We start from the raw sequence: 17,617 nt of genomic DNA on the forward strand, positions 1-17,617 counted from the left end.
TAAATAAATTAAACACTACTTGCCAATTTATAATGTTGTATTTATACTTCTACCCTGTGCATGCTGAATGATGGCAGTGGCACATGAATCAAATGGGGTCTTTACAGCTTCCCAAATGCCACAGTCTGCCAATTTCATTAGCAATACCATAAAATAAATTTTTAAAGTATGAAAAAGACATATGAAGTAAAACTGTTTGAGAACAAGGTGTGAGAAGAAGCTGCAGAGGAGGAGTAGCAGCAAGGGTTAGTGGTGAATGGTGCTAATAGAGAAGATGTGTGTGCTTAGTGACACAGACACAGTCTGTGGTGCCCATCCTTCCTTCACTCCCAGACACCTCTGGATCCTATTCCCCAGGGATCATGAGGCATTGTGCACAGCACCAGCACAGTGCTGCAGAGAGCTGGAGAAGCCTGAGCCAGAGCTCTGCAGCTGAATCACCACTGCATCAGCGTGAGAATGGAGGATGACAAAACCCAGTTACATGGCTGAGCCACCTCAGTCCTCATCTCAACGAACAAACAGAACAGGGGCATGAAAAGGATCGGACTTAAAAGGTAGAATGAACATGCATAATTAATTTCCAGGTACTGTAAGTTGATGTGATCACCTTCAGATTTTCCCCATCGGTTGCTAAGCAGCATTCTTAAGTCACAAGCTTTGCCTTACAAGGGAACAGCAGTCTCCTCACATTTTGCTATTTTTCCATTTTATACTATTCTTTTGCCAAGCTTGCATTATAACTATAATGCAAAATGCTTTAAAACAAAGATGAGCACTAAGATAGCTGCAATCTTTGTAAAAGGGTTTCAGTTACTGCCTGGGACAAGTAGCCCATGGACTCGCCAGCCCTCAAAAAGGAATTAGAAAAACCTTCATCTTACATGTACCAAAGAAATTGCTTTCTGCCCCTCAGCCCTGAACTTTACATGAGAAATTGAACTTGCACCATGGAAAAGGCAAGCGTATCATACATTTGGGGTTGTATATTCATTATCAGTCTCAGTCTGTATAAACAAAATCCTAGAATTTTTCCTGTGGTGGTAGTAAATTAATTGTATTAATTAATTTGATGTGTGCTAAGGATGTTGTTCCAATTATCAGATACTCATTCAATGCTCTGGGCATTCTGACAAAAATTAAAATTAAATCAAGGAGCTCTCTCTGATAGAAATTCTCTCTTTCATTTAATTAGAAGTAGAGGGCTGGCTGCCAGTGTTCCAAAACTAATACCAAACATGCCCACTGCAAACACCCTCTCCACAAACGCTTTGATTCTCACAGAAATTTGAGAAATCCTTGTTCTTGAAGACCAAGAGAAGCAAGTGACAAGGAGTTCAGGATCTTTCAGCAACTGTGGAGAATTAATTCCTCACACTTAGATCCCAAATGTCTGCAGTTTAATCATTCTACACTGGTAGCTCAGTTAAACAAAATGAGCAATCATTTTAAAGTGCAAAATTACCATCAGCTCCATTTTCAATATTCATGAAATGAACAAATCATAAAGCTGAATAACAGGTGATCCTGTGGAGTATGTGGCCTGAAGCAGAAGATGCCTTCCAATGAGAGAAGACATACTCAATTTTACAGCAGGTTTTCCCCTACATTTCTACAGAAAACACAGAAGGTTCTTGCTAAACAAGCCCCAAGGTGTTAAATTGTACCTTTTCTAGCTAGTCTCTCTACAGGACAGCAGTAAACTAGACTACTGCTACCATCATTCAGGTTTCTTGTTTGTTAAAGTATTTTAGCCATTAGCAAGAGACTGTTTGGAGATTCTGGAGTCCTCTACCAAACCAAAACATGTACCCTCAGCTCTCTAGAAAAACATTTCCCAAAGGGATAGCCCAGAAGTTTCCCAAGACTCCTTGGCTAACTGCAGCAGCCAAGAGATGCCCCACAGCCAACAAATGCTTCTAACTCAGCCACTGGCCCAAATCCACACACATTAGTCTATGACTTTTCATATCCTTCCAGGTGCCTCATCACTCACCAAAGCAACGATTCTACCTAGCCCCACCCCTAGTTATACACCCTAAACTTGAAGAAGCTGCACTGTTCTGCCACTGATTAAGCCATCACTGTTTTGGCAATGAGTATTGCTTATTGAAGATTTTTGTTTCACATAAATTAAAATATTAACAGAACAGCTTTAATAACCTGGACATTTATATTCACCCACTGCCCAGGAGTAGCTGTGGATCTATACTTTACATCTAGAGAAGGATATATCCAAAGCCAAATTTGTTGCGCTAACTCCAGTTGACAGTGCTTTCCTCACTCTTTTTGGTATAACTGGAGTGTTTGGTTTCCCCCCCCACCCCTATGTTCATACCTTTTTGTCTTCACCAGCTGTTAAGTACAAGGACAAGTAGCAGGTAACAAAACCTGTAGCCTAGAGGTAGGTAGGCAGACTCCTGCTGCCAACTCAATCTCCTCCCTTTCAAGTGTCCAATTTCTGCAAAACTTCAAGACTATGGCTGAGCCATGAAAGAGCAGCAGTCTCTGGCATGTGTCCTGTTGCTTAAAGGAAAAGGCAAATAAGGATAAAAGAGGCATGAGGAGACTGTAGAGATGGAATACACAGATATTCAAAGGTGAGGCTGCACCTACATGAGAGGAAAAGCAGGCAGGAAGGTCTAATGCAGGCAAAATGGACTGATAAGAGGCGATACAGGTACTCCATAGGAAAAAATAACAAAAACAACAGCAACAAGAGGCATTATTAGGAGGATTAGAGGAAATAAACTAATGGAAAGACCAAACACAAATGAAAAAATAGAATGTAAATGCCATTAATAAATATCCATTTCTTGTGACAGACTAGTAAAGTTTCAGTGCAAGACTGATTTTACAATTAGTACAAATAACGGCTGTTTGGCGGTGTTAAAACCTAGTGTAATAACAGCCAATGATGATCAGTTACATTATTTCCTCAAATGTAACCTGAAGTGCGATACTGTGTTCCTTTATGAGAAGCCACTGATGACCTTCAGTGAGCTACACTCAGTAAGGTCAGCACGACTACAGTTGGCAATGGAGACCAAATCTGCAGGATCGCTGCCCTCAGACATCGAGTCCCTTCTGTAGAGTCACTTTCAAATCTTTGCAAGTTCCTCTATAGAATAAAAAGACACTGTAGCAGAGATAAGGTCAGTCTAATGTTTCTGTAACATGGCTGTTTCAATATAATAATGATTTCTATTGCTTATTTAACCTACTAATTTAACCTGTAGGCTGGTGAGTAGTTTTCATATTGTTTCGCTTTTCTTTGTAGCTATAATGCTGATAAATGCTATCTTTTCCTCTTTCAATTTCCTTGTCAAATAAGAACTGGTTCTGTGGTTTACACTAAAAGTCCATCTAGTTCAGCAGGTTCCTTTGAAGAGCAGCCACAATAGGATACTTCACAAAGACATTCCTGCCCTTTGATTTCTATTGAACTCAAGGAGTTATTCCCCCTGAGAGAACCACCCCTTGTTAACTGTGCTGCCATTTTGTAACTAGAGTGTTAATAGCTTATACAAATGCAAATAACACTGTATCAACAACTCATCCACTTCTCCCTCACTTTGAGCTCATTGGGGAAAGCTCTGTGGAGAAAGTAGTTCTTTCTTCCTCGCATAAAGATTTTGCCAATCTTTTGATCTCAGGACTTTAAGGAATATATTGAAACATAATAATTACAAATTATATTACTCTAGGAGAAGCTGTAGTAATTCTTGCCCTAGTTTCAAAGTAGCTTGCTCAACTGCACTACTATTCTGTAATCCTGCAAGCTAGGTGGCAAAATTGTGGTCTTTACTCAATTAATTTTCTCCAGAAATTTAATACCCCCATGAATATGATACTATTACAGAATATATTATTGTATGTTGTAAAGAATGAATTGTCTTTATTTACAAATCTAAACATAGTGTTTACATCTCTAGAATAATCAAATTCTTTATATAAAGCCTGTACTAGAACTGAAAAGCATAGGTAATTTCTGAATAATTCCTAAAAGATGTTTGCATTGTTTCATTAAGCAAACAATCCTTCCCTAAAATATACAGCTTACAATTGCATGATTAAATACAAATTCACTATAAATCACAATAAATAATTTTATTTATGCATTAATTGTAATATTAAAATGCTGATATTGTGTCATTTATCTGCTTTTCTTGTTCAGCAGTTTCTAACAACAGAACACTGGTTTGAAAGTGAGAGAGAGTGTTGGGTCATCCTTTTGCTGCACAGCATTGCATTGCTCTGGCAGCTTCAACCACTGTACCACTGCTTCTTATCCTTCTCCTGTTATAAAAAAGGGAATATAGAATCCATTGTTATTCTTGGAGGCATATGCCAATGGCTCTTGTTGAACTACTCTGTAAGAAGAAGGAAGTGTTGTACGTGTCCATACCCAAGACAGGAAAGGTGGTGCTCAAAAGTCAAGAACAATTGTGTGGAGCTGGACAATTTCCATAGATTGATTTTGTGGAAGAAACTGTTTCTAAGTAGTTATTTGCCACTTTAAATGTGTCTTTTTCATTGACTCCTATCACCACTTGGTTTCATAAAGCGCAAATGCCAGCAAGAAATGAGCACCATCTGTGTTTAATGTCAAACCCTTTAACACACTTTTTTCTCAGACATCTCTTTTCCAAGCTTTGTAAGTTCTAAAGTATTCTTTTGCAAGGAATACTCCATGTGTTCTGCAATATGAACCATGTTTATACCCTCTAACCAATGAATGGGCAATGCCCATTAATGCAGCCATTGGAACAACTAGAATGATCTAGGCTGCATTGTAACATTAAAAAGATTTACACCTCTTGCATAATGCTCTTTTACATTGTTGCTCTTAGTTTGTTTCTGGAATTGGATAAAATCTGATTAGTTAACTGTAATCTAGTGAAATATAAGAGATATTTCCCCTGTATTACAAAGCTAAACAAAAAAAATAACCTTTCAATCCATCTAAAACAATTCGAACAAGTAATTCTTTCAATGTCAAAGCATTCATTTGTAGTGAAGTGTATAGAAATGATGTCTTAAAATCATAAGGAATTAAAAACTGACTTTTTTTGTGTGCCTGTGGAATCACTGCTGAACAAGTGCACTGAAAAACTCTTTTGGAGCAGGGAATCTGCTTGTTTTGCTTGGTCTGCATGTAATGTAAGCTCGATGCAGTCTCTTAGCAAGCTCCTGAACATCAGCAAATTGCAAATAATAAAAAAGCTGTATTAGACCATTGCACCAAGTGGCAGCTTAGTCCAGCTTAATCTGTGAACTAAAAGAAAAAATACAACCCAAAGGCAGGGTTGCATAATAGTGGGCCTGATGCAGTACATACTTACAGAACAGGACTGGCTCAGTATTAGTAAAAGTCAATTTGTTAGATATTTGCTGTGAGCATAGTGTTGCACAATATGTGCAATAAATTACTGGGTGCGTGCATGATCATATTCTGATCACAGAACAAATGCCTGCATTCTCTATTACACATTCTCAAGTGTAAATCATCAGGTTTCCAAAACTTCTTTGAAGAATTTTTTCCCCTCGTGATTAGTTTGATGTTGAATCAAGTTCAGTCACCTCATACTCTAAGCCTGAAGGTGAAATACACGAGGTATGAGTCCCATCTTGTCTGTGAATGTTTGCACAGCCAACATCTGAAGCCATACCCAATCCATTGGCTTCGAATTTCAAATTCTCGTGACTGCAGCAGCCCGAGGAGAGCGCTGAGGGACCGAGCGCTGCCCACCCGCCTCAGGCTCCGCCCGCCCCGGGACAAAGCCCGGGCACGGCGCGGTCCGGCCCTCCGGCCACTGCCCGGGGCCCCCAGGGAGCGTCCGTGAGGGACGGGGCCATTTGCCGGGGCCTGGGGAGCGATCCCAGAGAACTTTCAAAAATACCTGCACCAGCAATAGTGTGGCCAGCAGGACTGGGAAATGATTGTCCTGTGCTTGGCACGGGTGAGGGCACAGTACACCTCCAGTACTGGGTCCAGTTCTGGAGCTCTCAATTTAGGAAGGACATTGAGGTGCTGGAGTGTGTCCAGAGAAAGGCAACGAAGCTTGGGGAGGGTCTGAAGCACAACTTCTATGAGTAGCAGATGAGGGGGCTCAGCCTGGAGAAAAGTAGGCTCAGGGGTGATCTTATTGCCCTACAAGTACCTGAAAGGAGATTGCAGGAGTAGGGGTCGAACTCTTCTCCCACGCAGCCAGCAACAGGAAGTGAGTACACAGTCTTAAACCGCGCCAGTGGAGGCTTAGGTTGGACGCAGGAGGAATTTCATTCCAGAAAGGGCGATTAGACATTGGAATGGGCTGCCCAAGGAGGTGGTGGTTACCGTCCCTGGATGTGTTTAACGACAGGCTGGACGTGGCCCTTAGTCCTATGGTCTGGTTGACACAGTGGTGTTCAGTCCTAGGTTGGACTCGATTATCTCAGAGCTCTTTTCCAACCTCAGCGGTTCAGCGACCCCGTACCGGAGGCCGGCGGGACCGGCTCCCCTCCGCCTCGCTCTCTGAAGGCGAGAGTGCCCGGATGTGCCGCCCCGCCTCCCGCACGTGCGCGGCGCCAGCGCGCGCGGCACCCCCGCCCGCGGGCCAACTGCCGGGGCGCGCGCCCGGGGAGGGCGGTCCCGGCGCAGAGCTCGCGAGAGGAACATGGCCGCGGCGGGCCGGGGTGAGCGGGGCAGTGCGGGCGGGGGGCGCGGGGCGAGCGCGGCCGGGCGCCGCCTCACGGGTCCGCGCCTCACGGGGAGACTGCGCTGCCGCGCGCTGGAACGGGCCGGGCCGGGTCGCTGAGCGGGAGCGGCACTGCCGGCAGCCATCGCCGCCCGGCCCCGGGGTGGGCTGCGAGCCGCCCCGCCCGCAGAACCTTCTGAAGGAGCTTGAGGCGGGCGGGAGTGCCGAGAGCGGCGGCCGCCCCCTCTCTGCCGGGGGCGGGCAGGGCTCCCGCGAGGCCGCAGCCGGGCACACGGGAGGGGCGGCCCTGCAGCCCTGCCGGGCCGCTCCGGGCCCCGGGCAGGTGGAGGTGCCGGGTGCCCGCACCGCGCCCTACAACGCGGCTCGCACCGGCCCGAGCGCTGCCGTGCGACCGCTGGTGGATGTGTCCTGTGTTATTATTTGCTAGTGAGGAACATTCGCTCCCGGGGGAGGTGCGGGGCCGTGGGCTGCAGGGCGGCGCTGCGGGCCCGAGCCGAACCTCGCGGGCGTTGAGATGGGAGCGCCTCGCCCGGCAGCCGCGCAGGGGAGACCTCGGCCCTCCCTGACCCCGATCGTGCAGCTGCAGCGGAGGTCGCTGGGCTGTGAGAAGAGCTGTGACCCTTAGACCGGGGGCTGTTAACGAGTTCGGCTCATTTTCTGCGACACGCGTGGATTTAGATGGTTAATCCATTTTAGCGTGGTCAGGCATTGGAATAGGTTGCCTAAGAAGGAGGAGTCACCATCTGCAAGGCGTTTAAAAGACTGGATTTGGAACTGGTTTAGAGGTTTTAGTGGCAGTGCTTGATTGATGGTTGGACTGAACGATATCAAAGGTCTCTTCAAAGCCTGATGATTCCATGATTCCAGAATCAGCTTTGTTTACAAGTCTATCCACAGCACCTGTATGCACAGATCACATTGCGGGTGCAGGTCGCTCGGCTGACACTTGCGGCAGTGACAGTCTTTGGGACGCGGGGAGCCAGGTGGAGAGCTGTGCTGCCGTGCTGTGCTGTTCTGCCAGCAAATACATTTGACTTTGTTCCATTTATGTAGGTTTTGTATAGGTTGCAAGTGTGCAGAAAACTGCTGTTAGTCAATCTCAGAGCAGTAGAGAGGTAGGCCTGCCGCATGCAATTAGCTGAAATAACTATAGGATTTAAAGTGAATAACTTGTTTAGTTATGAGGTAAATATCAGGAAAATTGTCCTTTTATGAATGTTTTGAAAACACCTCCATGAAATCTGGTGTGTCAATATGTCTAAAATACTTAAAACTTAAGCATCACTCACCTTTTAAGAAAAAAAGCCAAGCTTACACTGTCCTGTGAGAACAGCATGTTCTGAAGTTCTTGTTTATAGGAAAGTGTTCACACTTCTTCCTCATGCTCCATCTTTTCCTTTATGATAAAAAAAAAAAAGCCCAGGTTTTGAATTAATTGAGGTTTTAAAGCTCTCAACAAAGGCACAGCTGGCATTTAATAAAATTATTCTCTTAATGTATGACATTTTATCTTGTTCCTTCCTAAAGTTTTCTTTCCTGTGTAATTGCTTAGGGCAGATGTGACTTTGTGGTATAAGTTGCATTTAAAACTTGACAAGATTGCTCTCTGGTAATGAGACGAATTATTAAGCAAATAAAAACATCTGGAAGCTGAAGATCCTTATGGGAGTGCTGAACATCTTTCAGGATTAGGCAGTATTTGGAGAAGTGTAGAAAACTGAACTTAATGATGCAAATGAGTTTTTAGAAACAGTCATAGAATAAAATGGAAATCACTTAATATTTACCTTTTCTATTTGTCATTTTTGTTGAATGAGGTATTATAAAACAGCTGCAATAGTAAGGGTTAGTACTTAGATATTCAGTCAAATTTAGTGGTTTATATGCATAAAATGCTTTAAAAATTGGAACTTTTACTTGTTAGCCTAGCAATGGAATTAGGTAATTGATGACACAATGGATTAATGTAATAATGGATAGCGAATATACTTAGTTGAGGTTTGGGGTTTTTTAAACAGCATTTAGAATACTGATGAAATGATTATTGGAAGGAAGAGGGAATATATTTTATCATAGGCCATTTATTTTTGTGGGCCTTTTTGGCATTTCCGTCTTGTAACCTCTTCCTCTTGTGTGTTTTGGTTTTTTACATATTCAGCTTTTAACCTCTGTTAGTGATATGTACAGAAACCATAACATCAGCTTCAGCCTATAAAAGAATTAAAACCAGGATTATTCTCTGGGATCAAAAGTAAAATTTTGTGGCTGAACAATATCAGGGATGTTTAAGTCTGATACCTGTGGGTTCAAAGCCAAAACTAGAAAGCCCCATTAGTGTTACTGTATGAAACAACATTTGATAAATGCCAGATTTTAAAATGACTGATATTTTAAACTTTTCTAAATAGTGTGCAGTAGGTTTCTATTAACTTAATCATATGTGTATATGTATATATGTACACATATATTCTGAAATATTCTAATAAATGAAATGTTGATGTTGGACCAAGTCCATTTGAGTTGGTGACATAGCAAAAGGACAAAATGTGGATGTGAAGGGTTTTTATTTATTTTTTTGGTAGGCATTCAGTTGTATTGGAATCTATTGAAAAATATAGTTCCATTGTATAATTGGCACTTTCAAGTTTGAAGACTTGAAGGAACTAGGGCTGGGTTTATGTATTGCAATTGAGTTAAAAGAAGCAGATGATGCATCTCTGGTACTGCTGTTCTTGCCAGAGGTAATGGGAAAGACAAATATCGTCTTAGAATTTGAGTAGGAATATGAAAAGTGCTGAAAGATGTACATAGAGTATACTGAAATCACTTTACTCTCAGGATTTTAACCTAATGGCACACTTTAACATCTGAAAACCGCAGAAACTGAGAAATCTGAACTAGTATTCTTAAGGTTTTAATTTCTCAGGTAGAACAAAATATGTAATTTTTAAAATAAAGAATCCTTGAGACATCTTTGTGATTTTTGTTTTTTCTTTTTACTTTCCAACCAATCAGGAATGTGCTGAAACAGACACTTTAGGAGGGTGCTAGAGATACAAGGTAAGTGCTGTATCTTTAAAAATTGAAACTTTTAAAATAAGTTCTTTTTATAAACCTGCTGTGCTATTTTTTTAGTAAGCAGTGTATCCCTTTAAGTTGTGCTGGTTTTATAATCCTGTTAAAATGGAAGATTTTCCAGGAGATCTGTTCCTATACAAACAGAACTTTGGTTATATGTAGTACTTCTATTACATAAACTTAAGAGCAAGTTACTGTGATTTTATGCTTTGACTTTTGATATGAGTAGGTTTTAATCACCTCTTGAGATTGACTTAAGTACTCATGTGCTGATTAAACAATATTTTCTCTTTTTAAAGGACTGCCATGCTTGCAAACCTTTTCAGATGTTAGATGTTTTCCAAATGTGAATAGTTTTGATATTAAAACTTTGGTCTGTAGAGCATTTTGTTTATTTTTAACAGTTTTTCTGCAGTGACTCAGGCTTGTACCAGCACAGTACCTCCAGAGGGACTCTAGACTCCATGTGGTTTGGTTAAATCAATCCAGTTATAGATGAGGAAAATTCTCTCTCAAAGGGAGTAACCAAGGATGTTTAATGGCTGCTGATAGTGCTGTTTCAGGAGGTGTTAGGAAGGGAAGTAAAGCAGCTTAGTAAAACAAGGAAGTTGTGTTGTATTGACTAACACATTCTCGCTTCTGGTGTTTAGCTGGTCCCTAAATGGTGAAAATTCAGATCCTGCCCTTCACTCCTTATCTTCTGTGTGGGAAAAAGAGGGTGGGACAGGTTGCCTGATTTTCAGGATGACCACGACAGAGCATCAAAGTTAAAGCCTCTTGATAGTTTTCACTGAGGTCTCCTAGATGAACCAGAGCATTGGTTCCACCTCTACAGAAAAAGCAGACACTGCACAGGACTGTCATGGCTAAGAGCTGCTCCAGAGACTGGAAGAACAAGATGTTCAGAACTGGATATACACAGAAGGGGGTATGTATCTAGTATTGATGTATTCAAACAAACCCCAGAACTGTATTAGGCAAGAATTCCCAACTAGAAACACTTAAAGGAAGGGGAGCTTCCCCTAACCTGAAGGCAAGGTGTGTTTAGGGTTGTGTGAAGAGCAGGTTTGATTAGACTTGGCAAACCAGTTCACTTTGTGTCCTCCTTTAGTAAATCTGCAACCATTGATTCTTATTGTGAATAAATCTGCTGCTTTTTTAGCTGCATGTCCAGAAAAAGAGAACTGAAATTAAGGCTGTTTGCACTTGACAGCCATGAATGTTTCATGTTTGCTTCTTCAAATGAAATTTTTCCAAGCTATGCTGAGGACAGGGAACCAATATTCCTGGCATTGTTTTTAAATCTTTTTAGCACCTGAAGTTCAAGACCCAAAATTGCCCATATACAACTTTTTTGAAACTTTCCTTCTGTGGCAAAGATTGATGTCTACCAGAAAAATCTTCCATGTCCTGAGATGCACATAATAGAATTTATTCAAGTGTTCAGATTACTGTTATTAAATCCAGATGTTGATGTAACAGTTTTGCACTTGTGCAATAAACTGGATCTCTATGATTGTTGACTCAGGAGAGAGTATTTTAAGATTTCATATTTGGTACTTGGCTTAAGCCATTAATTAAATGTTTGAAAAGTGGCTTTTACCTAGGCATGGTGCCAAAAGCAACAAAGTGAGAGAGAAGTCCTAGTTACACTCAATTTTGATCTTCGCACCAACTAGTGAAACACAAATTAACAAAACAAAAAATAAAGACAAAAAGGAAACCTACTGGTTTTCTACCCTTCTAAGTGAATTTATGAAATAGGTAGTCCTAGTTACATACCTGAGAAGGACATGCAGTTGTGTTCTTATTTGTACATTTTGTGTCTAATGCTAGAAACCTGCTGGAAGGTTAGGGAACAGATGCTGAAAACTTGTTTACAAATTCTAGAGACATTAAAATTGTTTCTTAGTCATTCTTTAAATGTAAAAGAGGTAGCTCATAAAAATTCAGCAGAGAAACTCATTAAAATGAGTTCAAATTGTTACTGTATTCAGTAAAGTCCAGTTAATACCCAAAAATAGTTCTTACATCTCATGTATATGCAAATTTCTCAGTATTTCCTACGCAGAAAAGGTAGAAGAGACAGGATTCCAGCTACTGAAAATCTGTTTAGCTACATTGCTGCAATGCTTCCCCATATGTTTAAAATTGAAAATGTGTAGCTTGGTAAAGTTGCAATCCAGCAAAGCTTTAAACATGTGTTTCTGACACTAAACGGGTTGCACAAAGTTGAACACATGCTTAAAGCTTTTCATGACTTATAACCACATGTTAGTGGGAAGTAATGGGGAAGTAATGTGACACAGGGCAGTGTGTGTGTGAGTGTGTCTGTGGTGGCTGGCTCCTCCTTACAGTGCTACAGGTGCAGTTCTGTGTGCAGGTGCTATTCTCCTACATTGGCAGGAGTTCAGTGTAAATTGGGAATTAGGGGTTTGTACTTAGGTGTTATCTGAGAGAACACCTAATGTCATCCTTAATCTCATGTTGTGTTTTAAAATGCTCCAGTCTTTTTGTACATTGTTACCAATCTTTTTGTACATTGTTCATTGGCCATCTGGGCACATTCCCTTGTACATGAGTGACTGGAAGTGTGAAAACTCTGAATGAGTTAATTATAGTAATACTTCTTTATGTTAATATCCAATAATACAGCAGTACTCTAATACAAAGTACTGAGCAAATACTCTTGGTTTTTGCAAAATATAAACCATCTTTATGGTTATGGCAATTATAAGTCTTCCAATGTAAATCAAGCCCAAAATAATTCTCTCTATATCTGTAGACAATGTTAACCAACTTTCTTTACTTCTATGAATAACAGAGTGTAATATGTGATTTCTTCTGGAATCAGATCCTCTCTCCGCTGCCAGATGTTCCACCCTTCCTCTATTCTGCCAGTTAAACCATTTGATGACTCTTATACCAGGTCCTACATCAGAAGCCTAATTTTAGAAACTTGTTATGCAGAGTTGGTAAAAGAGAAAAGAGTCTCTTGGAAAGGGTGAAATGCAGATGGTGAGAACCTGCTCTGGCCTCTAGTTCATCTTTGCTGTCCTGGGAACGCTGCAGGCAGGAGCACAGGGAATGTGGAGCCATCGCAGCCATTGAACGTGGGGGATGGGTAAATAAAACACTGAGACTGCTTCCCTTTGCTGCAGAGTAAACCACACTCACAGGAGACCCCTGGACACAGTTCTACACCTACTGTTCCTCAAATACTGGGGGCACTTGAGGCCTGGAGGTGGTGCAGAAGAGAATTCCATAGTGTCTGCCTGTGGGCTCTTGACATCAGCACTAGACTTTGGAAAGCTTAGGCCAAGACTTGTGCTGGCTGGCTGAGGAACATGCTCAAGAGAAGGTTATTGAGGAAGGATGGTATACAGATATTTTTGATGGGTAAAGCTGAGTTGAGGTGATTTAGTGATACATGGAGGATAGAAAAAGTAGAGAATTCAGAAATAGAAATTAGGAAAGTGGATATTGAAGTGATCTGGGGAAAAATTACTTTAATCTGAACCTAGAAAAAAACCAATGAAAATAAACCAAGAGAAAAAACTCCTTGGCTATACAGTATTTACATCTGACCAGATTATATTAATAAATATCTTGTTTTCATCAGATAATCAGTATTTTCCAACAGAGTTTCAAATAATGCTTTGTAGTATCTTTTTTTAAATATTTTGAGTGCTGCTCAAACGACAAGAACTATAGAAAGTAGATGTGTGACAGCTTCTAAGTGCAGAAATTTGTAGCCTACTGTAAACAATTTTATGTTGCCATCTATTTCTTATTTATTTTTAAACAAGCAGCTTTGTATGGAATGAAATATTGGAACACAATAGTTTAACAGATAAGACTTCTTTGAAACTGGCCTTAGGCAACATAAACTCTCCTGACCCAGAGTTTCTGCCCTATTAGTCTTTAGCTAATTTCAGTAGGGAAAATGGAATTCAAGTTCATTTTAGCTTTGGAGATCGTGAGAAATTGATTCTTAAAGCACTGAGGGCATGAACTGTGGATTATAGCATTAAAGTGTTTAGAACATCAGAGTTTTCGGAACCATACTGATAACATACTTCTTCCGATTATTTTAGAATATGGGTGTTGATCTGGAGATTAAGCTACATCACTTATTATCTTGGATCTGTATTTATAAAGAAGCAATAAGTGATATTCCTTCCTGTGATCTTAACCCTGTCCATTGTTGGAAGAAATGTGTTTGATTTGAAAAGTAAAAATTTGGGTTTTGATTAGGGAAGAGTGTCATTTTATCTTTAACAATTTATTTATTATGCTGTTAGTCATAATACTGTGTGTGTTGTATATCTTCATGCTTAATTTCCAGTGTTTAGGAGTGTCAGGGCTGGGGTTTTGTTGTGGGATTTTTCTTCCTGGAAGTCTGCTGAACTGCATGGAGTTCAGCATTCTTTCAATCTGCATCCTTGTTTCTGTTTAAAAAAAAGAACCACTTTAATTCTTGGGAAGATGCTGTAAGGTGTAAATCTAGTACAAGTGATATAATTGCATTCAGATTGTGACCTTTTGTCACTGCTGTATAAAAAATGAGGCCATGTAACACACTGTGGAATTAGAGGTAAGAAACAAAAAAAAAAGAGTATTGTAAATGAACTCTAAGCACTTGGTGTAAATCAGTTAAAGAATGTACAGTAGATAGCAGCTCCTTAAGATATACTGCAAGTTGATTTTTATTTTTTTTAAAATTAAACATTGACCTGTCACCTTCTAAGTTTTCCTTTTGTCCATTAGCAGATTAAATATTAGAAGTTTCATTTTCAGAAGTTGGGAGCAACAAGTTGACTGGTCTCCATGGGAGCTAATTCAATTTACTGTTTGCATTGTTAATACTTCAAAGTAGCTGTGTTGGTCCAAGTCAATATGCAGCAAAAAGTTTGTGAGAGAGATTTTCTTAACAGTCCTAATGTTGTGAGTAGGGACTGCTTAACTGAGCACCTTCTGCACATCACTAAATTTCAGCTCAGACATAATCATTCTGATTTTTGCAAGATTGCCTAAACTGAAGTTGCTCATAATCTCTAATTATGCTTACATTATTTTGAATTAATGTCTAATTAGCACTTAGTTTCTTGCTGAATGTAAATAGTATGTTAAATTCTGTCCAATAGAAGTTGATTGTATTTTTTAAGAGAACACTAAATACTTTAATACAAAAACTGCTAATCTCTGTAAAGTGTGTAGATATAAAAAGAAGCAAAGATTTTTCAAGTATAGATTTTTCAAGAGTATAGATTTTTCAAGAAATCTCATCTACTAGAAATAATTGTGCAATGTTCAGTCCCACTTCTGATAGGAGGTAGAAGCAGCACGTTCAACAGGAAGCAGTCCTGCAGTTCCTTCCTCTTTAGTTTGAATCCTTGTGCTTTCCTTGCTTTGTTCAATTCAAGGGCTTGGTTTACAGGCAGTAAAATAAACAGAATAGCACCTGCAGCTTAGTCATAAAGGGGAACATCTCACAGTATCCAAGCAAACAAATGAAATCGTGGAGTCATCTAACCTTTCCTGAAATGCCTTCATAGCTTTACCAACATTCATTTTTATGTTGGACCACTATTTTGGCTATCAAAGGTCTCTGAACACATAGAGGAATTAGAAAAGATTATGATCCAATTAATTGGTAAAAGTTACTAATTATTGTCTGAGCTATCAAGTGCATTTATAGTACCAAAATGAACACTTGAGTTTTGATTTTTTCCTATGTTGGCAAACTTCAATTACAAAAATAGATTCTTCTGGCTACACCTTATGTTTGCTGGCCACAGAAAATCATGGGGCACACAGGATCTTACAAATTCCTTCCACAAAGTTCCATCATAGACCAGAAGAAGTGAACTTGCTTTTGGGCAGCTTAATGAGTTGATCTTACAATTATTCAAACACTACTGCAAAGCACTTCATATTAAAATTGAAATTAAGAACTTTGGAATTTTTGTTAATTAGAATTCAAGTACGTTACTTTTAAAGTCACATGTCACTGTTTCATTGTTAAAAAAAAAAAAAGTAAATTTAAATATGTAGATATTTATGAGGGTGAGAAACTAGAAGCATCATTTGTTTGCACACCACACTAGTGCGGATAGCTTTTTTTTCTTGGTTGGTTGGTTTCTTTGCCTTGCTAAATTTATGTGTAAAATTGACCTTGTGTTGCTTTGTAAACTCAGCCTAGAAGTATTTGTTGCCAATGTTAATGTCAGCTTTTAAAATTTAATTATTAAAGCAAATGTAGAATACTGACAATCAACGTCATCTTCACAGACTAAAAAATAGGAATATCATGTTTAGATATTTCTGACCATTTGCACACAACATATTTACATATACAGTAACATTTAAAGAAGATACTACTTCCTGCTTTGCCTATCTAGTTTTAAGTATTTTTATGAAGTTCTTTATTTTAATAGAACTAGTGAGGATATGTGCTATGACAGCTTTGTATTTATTTAATCGAGTGGAACCAGCTGAACCACTTAACAATGCCTTAAGAGGAGCATTGTTTATTAAGAATATTCACAGAAAAGATAAGATAAATCAAATTATGTCTGCTTATATGATAATTAAAAGTAAAAAATTGTTGAGGACTGTGCCTGAAGTCCTTAATTTACAAGTCATGGAACAACGTTTTCTACACTTCAGGTATTGTGGTCAGAATTATGGTTGCTGCTGAGTGCTCAGGCAGCAGCTGGTAGGGAAGATGGATTTACTTGTAGGTGAGGTAAATGATCATCCTCTCATGATTCAGAGTTTTCAGCACAAATCTTTATCAACTTTGTGCAATCACTGCAAGTTAACACAGCCTAGCTTCTGCTTATAAAGCATTGCATCATTAGAAGGTAATTGAAAGGTAGATTGAGAGCTGTCCTGGGTTATCAGGATGGGTTAATAGATTTTTGTTTCCATGCATGCTCTTCAACAGCTCTCTAGAGGTGAGCATCTCTCTCACAGGGTGGAATAGCAGAGCAGTTCAGACTTCTCCCTAAAGATGGAGGTTGTTGACTGTGTGTTACCTTTAAGAGGCAGCTAATTTTAGACTTTTTGTTTGGTCCCTCACTCAGACTGATTTAATGATTTTGGTGCACACTGCAGAGTTTCACAATTGTTTCTTAAAAGAAGATGACGTATTTGAACAGTTTATATAATCAGCAAACAATTTAAACATCATCCAAAGGTATGGGTTTTATTTCAGTGATGAATATTGTGCATATCAAGCCTTTGCTTGCTTTACTTAAAGTATTTGTAAGAAGTTTAGCATTTTGAATAAATTCTATTATTATATTTTTAAAGCACTTGAAGTGTGAATACAGAAGATAGTTGTAATATTTACAACTACTTAAAATATTTGTATGAGACCTAAAGGTAGTTAAACACTAAGCTTCACAACATTGCTATGAGGTAGATTCTTTCCAATGAAGGTTTATGTGTAACCCAGATTTCACTAACTCTTGTTTGAACAGGTTAGTTTGAGAAGGCAGTAATGTGAGAAAGGAATAGATAAATCATCTCTATGACCCTACACAGTGACAGGGTAGGCTTTAGTTTCCCCACACTTTAATGGAGCTGTGGGAGGCTGCCTTTATTACCCAGCCCCACACTGCTGGGTAATTAATTTGCACTTAGCAGGGCACAGCTCCTGTTACCAATTACTATGATTTTTTTTTTTTTTTCCTGCCTGGAGGTAGCAGTGGAGGGAATGTATCATCAAGGATTCTCCTGACTCATCCCCAGCCTCTGTCCAGATACAAGTAATTCTCTATACATTACCTCATTGACAATGTGCATTTTCCATGTAGCTTATTCATTTT

At 39.7% G+C, this 17,617-nt stretch overlaps 1 protein-coding gene across 6 annotated transcripts in view; it reads left to right on the forward strand.

Moving 5' to 3' along the window:
• The first annotated feature begins 6,598 nt into the window (after positions 1-6,598).
• Positions 6,599-17,617, forward strand: part of MRTFB (myocardin related transcription factor B) — a 66,810-nt gene continuing 55,791 nt past the window's right edge. For 3 of the 6 annotated variants that reach the window (XM_056503622.1, XM_056503621.1, XM_056503624.1), the window contains exons 1-2: positions 6,618-6,678; positions 9,717-9,761. The gene's annotated coding sequence lies outside the window, so the exon portion shown is untranslated. Of the gene's footprint in view, positions 6,679-9,716; positions 9,762-10,614; positions 10,708-17,617 lie in introns of all 6 variants that reach the window. The other 3 variants (XM_056503618.1, XM_056503623.1, XM_056503619.1) reach the window with 2 other exon arrangements.

This window comes from Oenanthe melanoleuca, chromosome 14 (genome assembly GCF_029582105.1).
Source record: "Oenanthe melanoleuca isolate GR-GAL-2019-014 chromosome 14, OMel1.0, whole genome shotgun sequence".
Lineage (NCBI taxonomy): Eukaryota > Metazoa > Chordata > Aves > Passeriformes > Muscicapidae > Oenanthe > Oenanthe melanoleuca.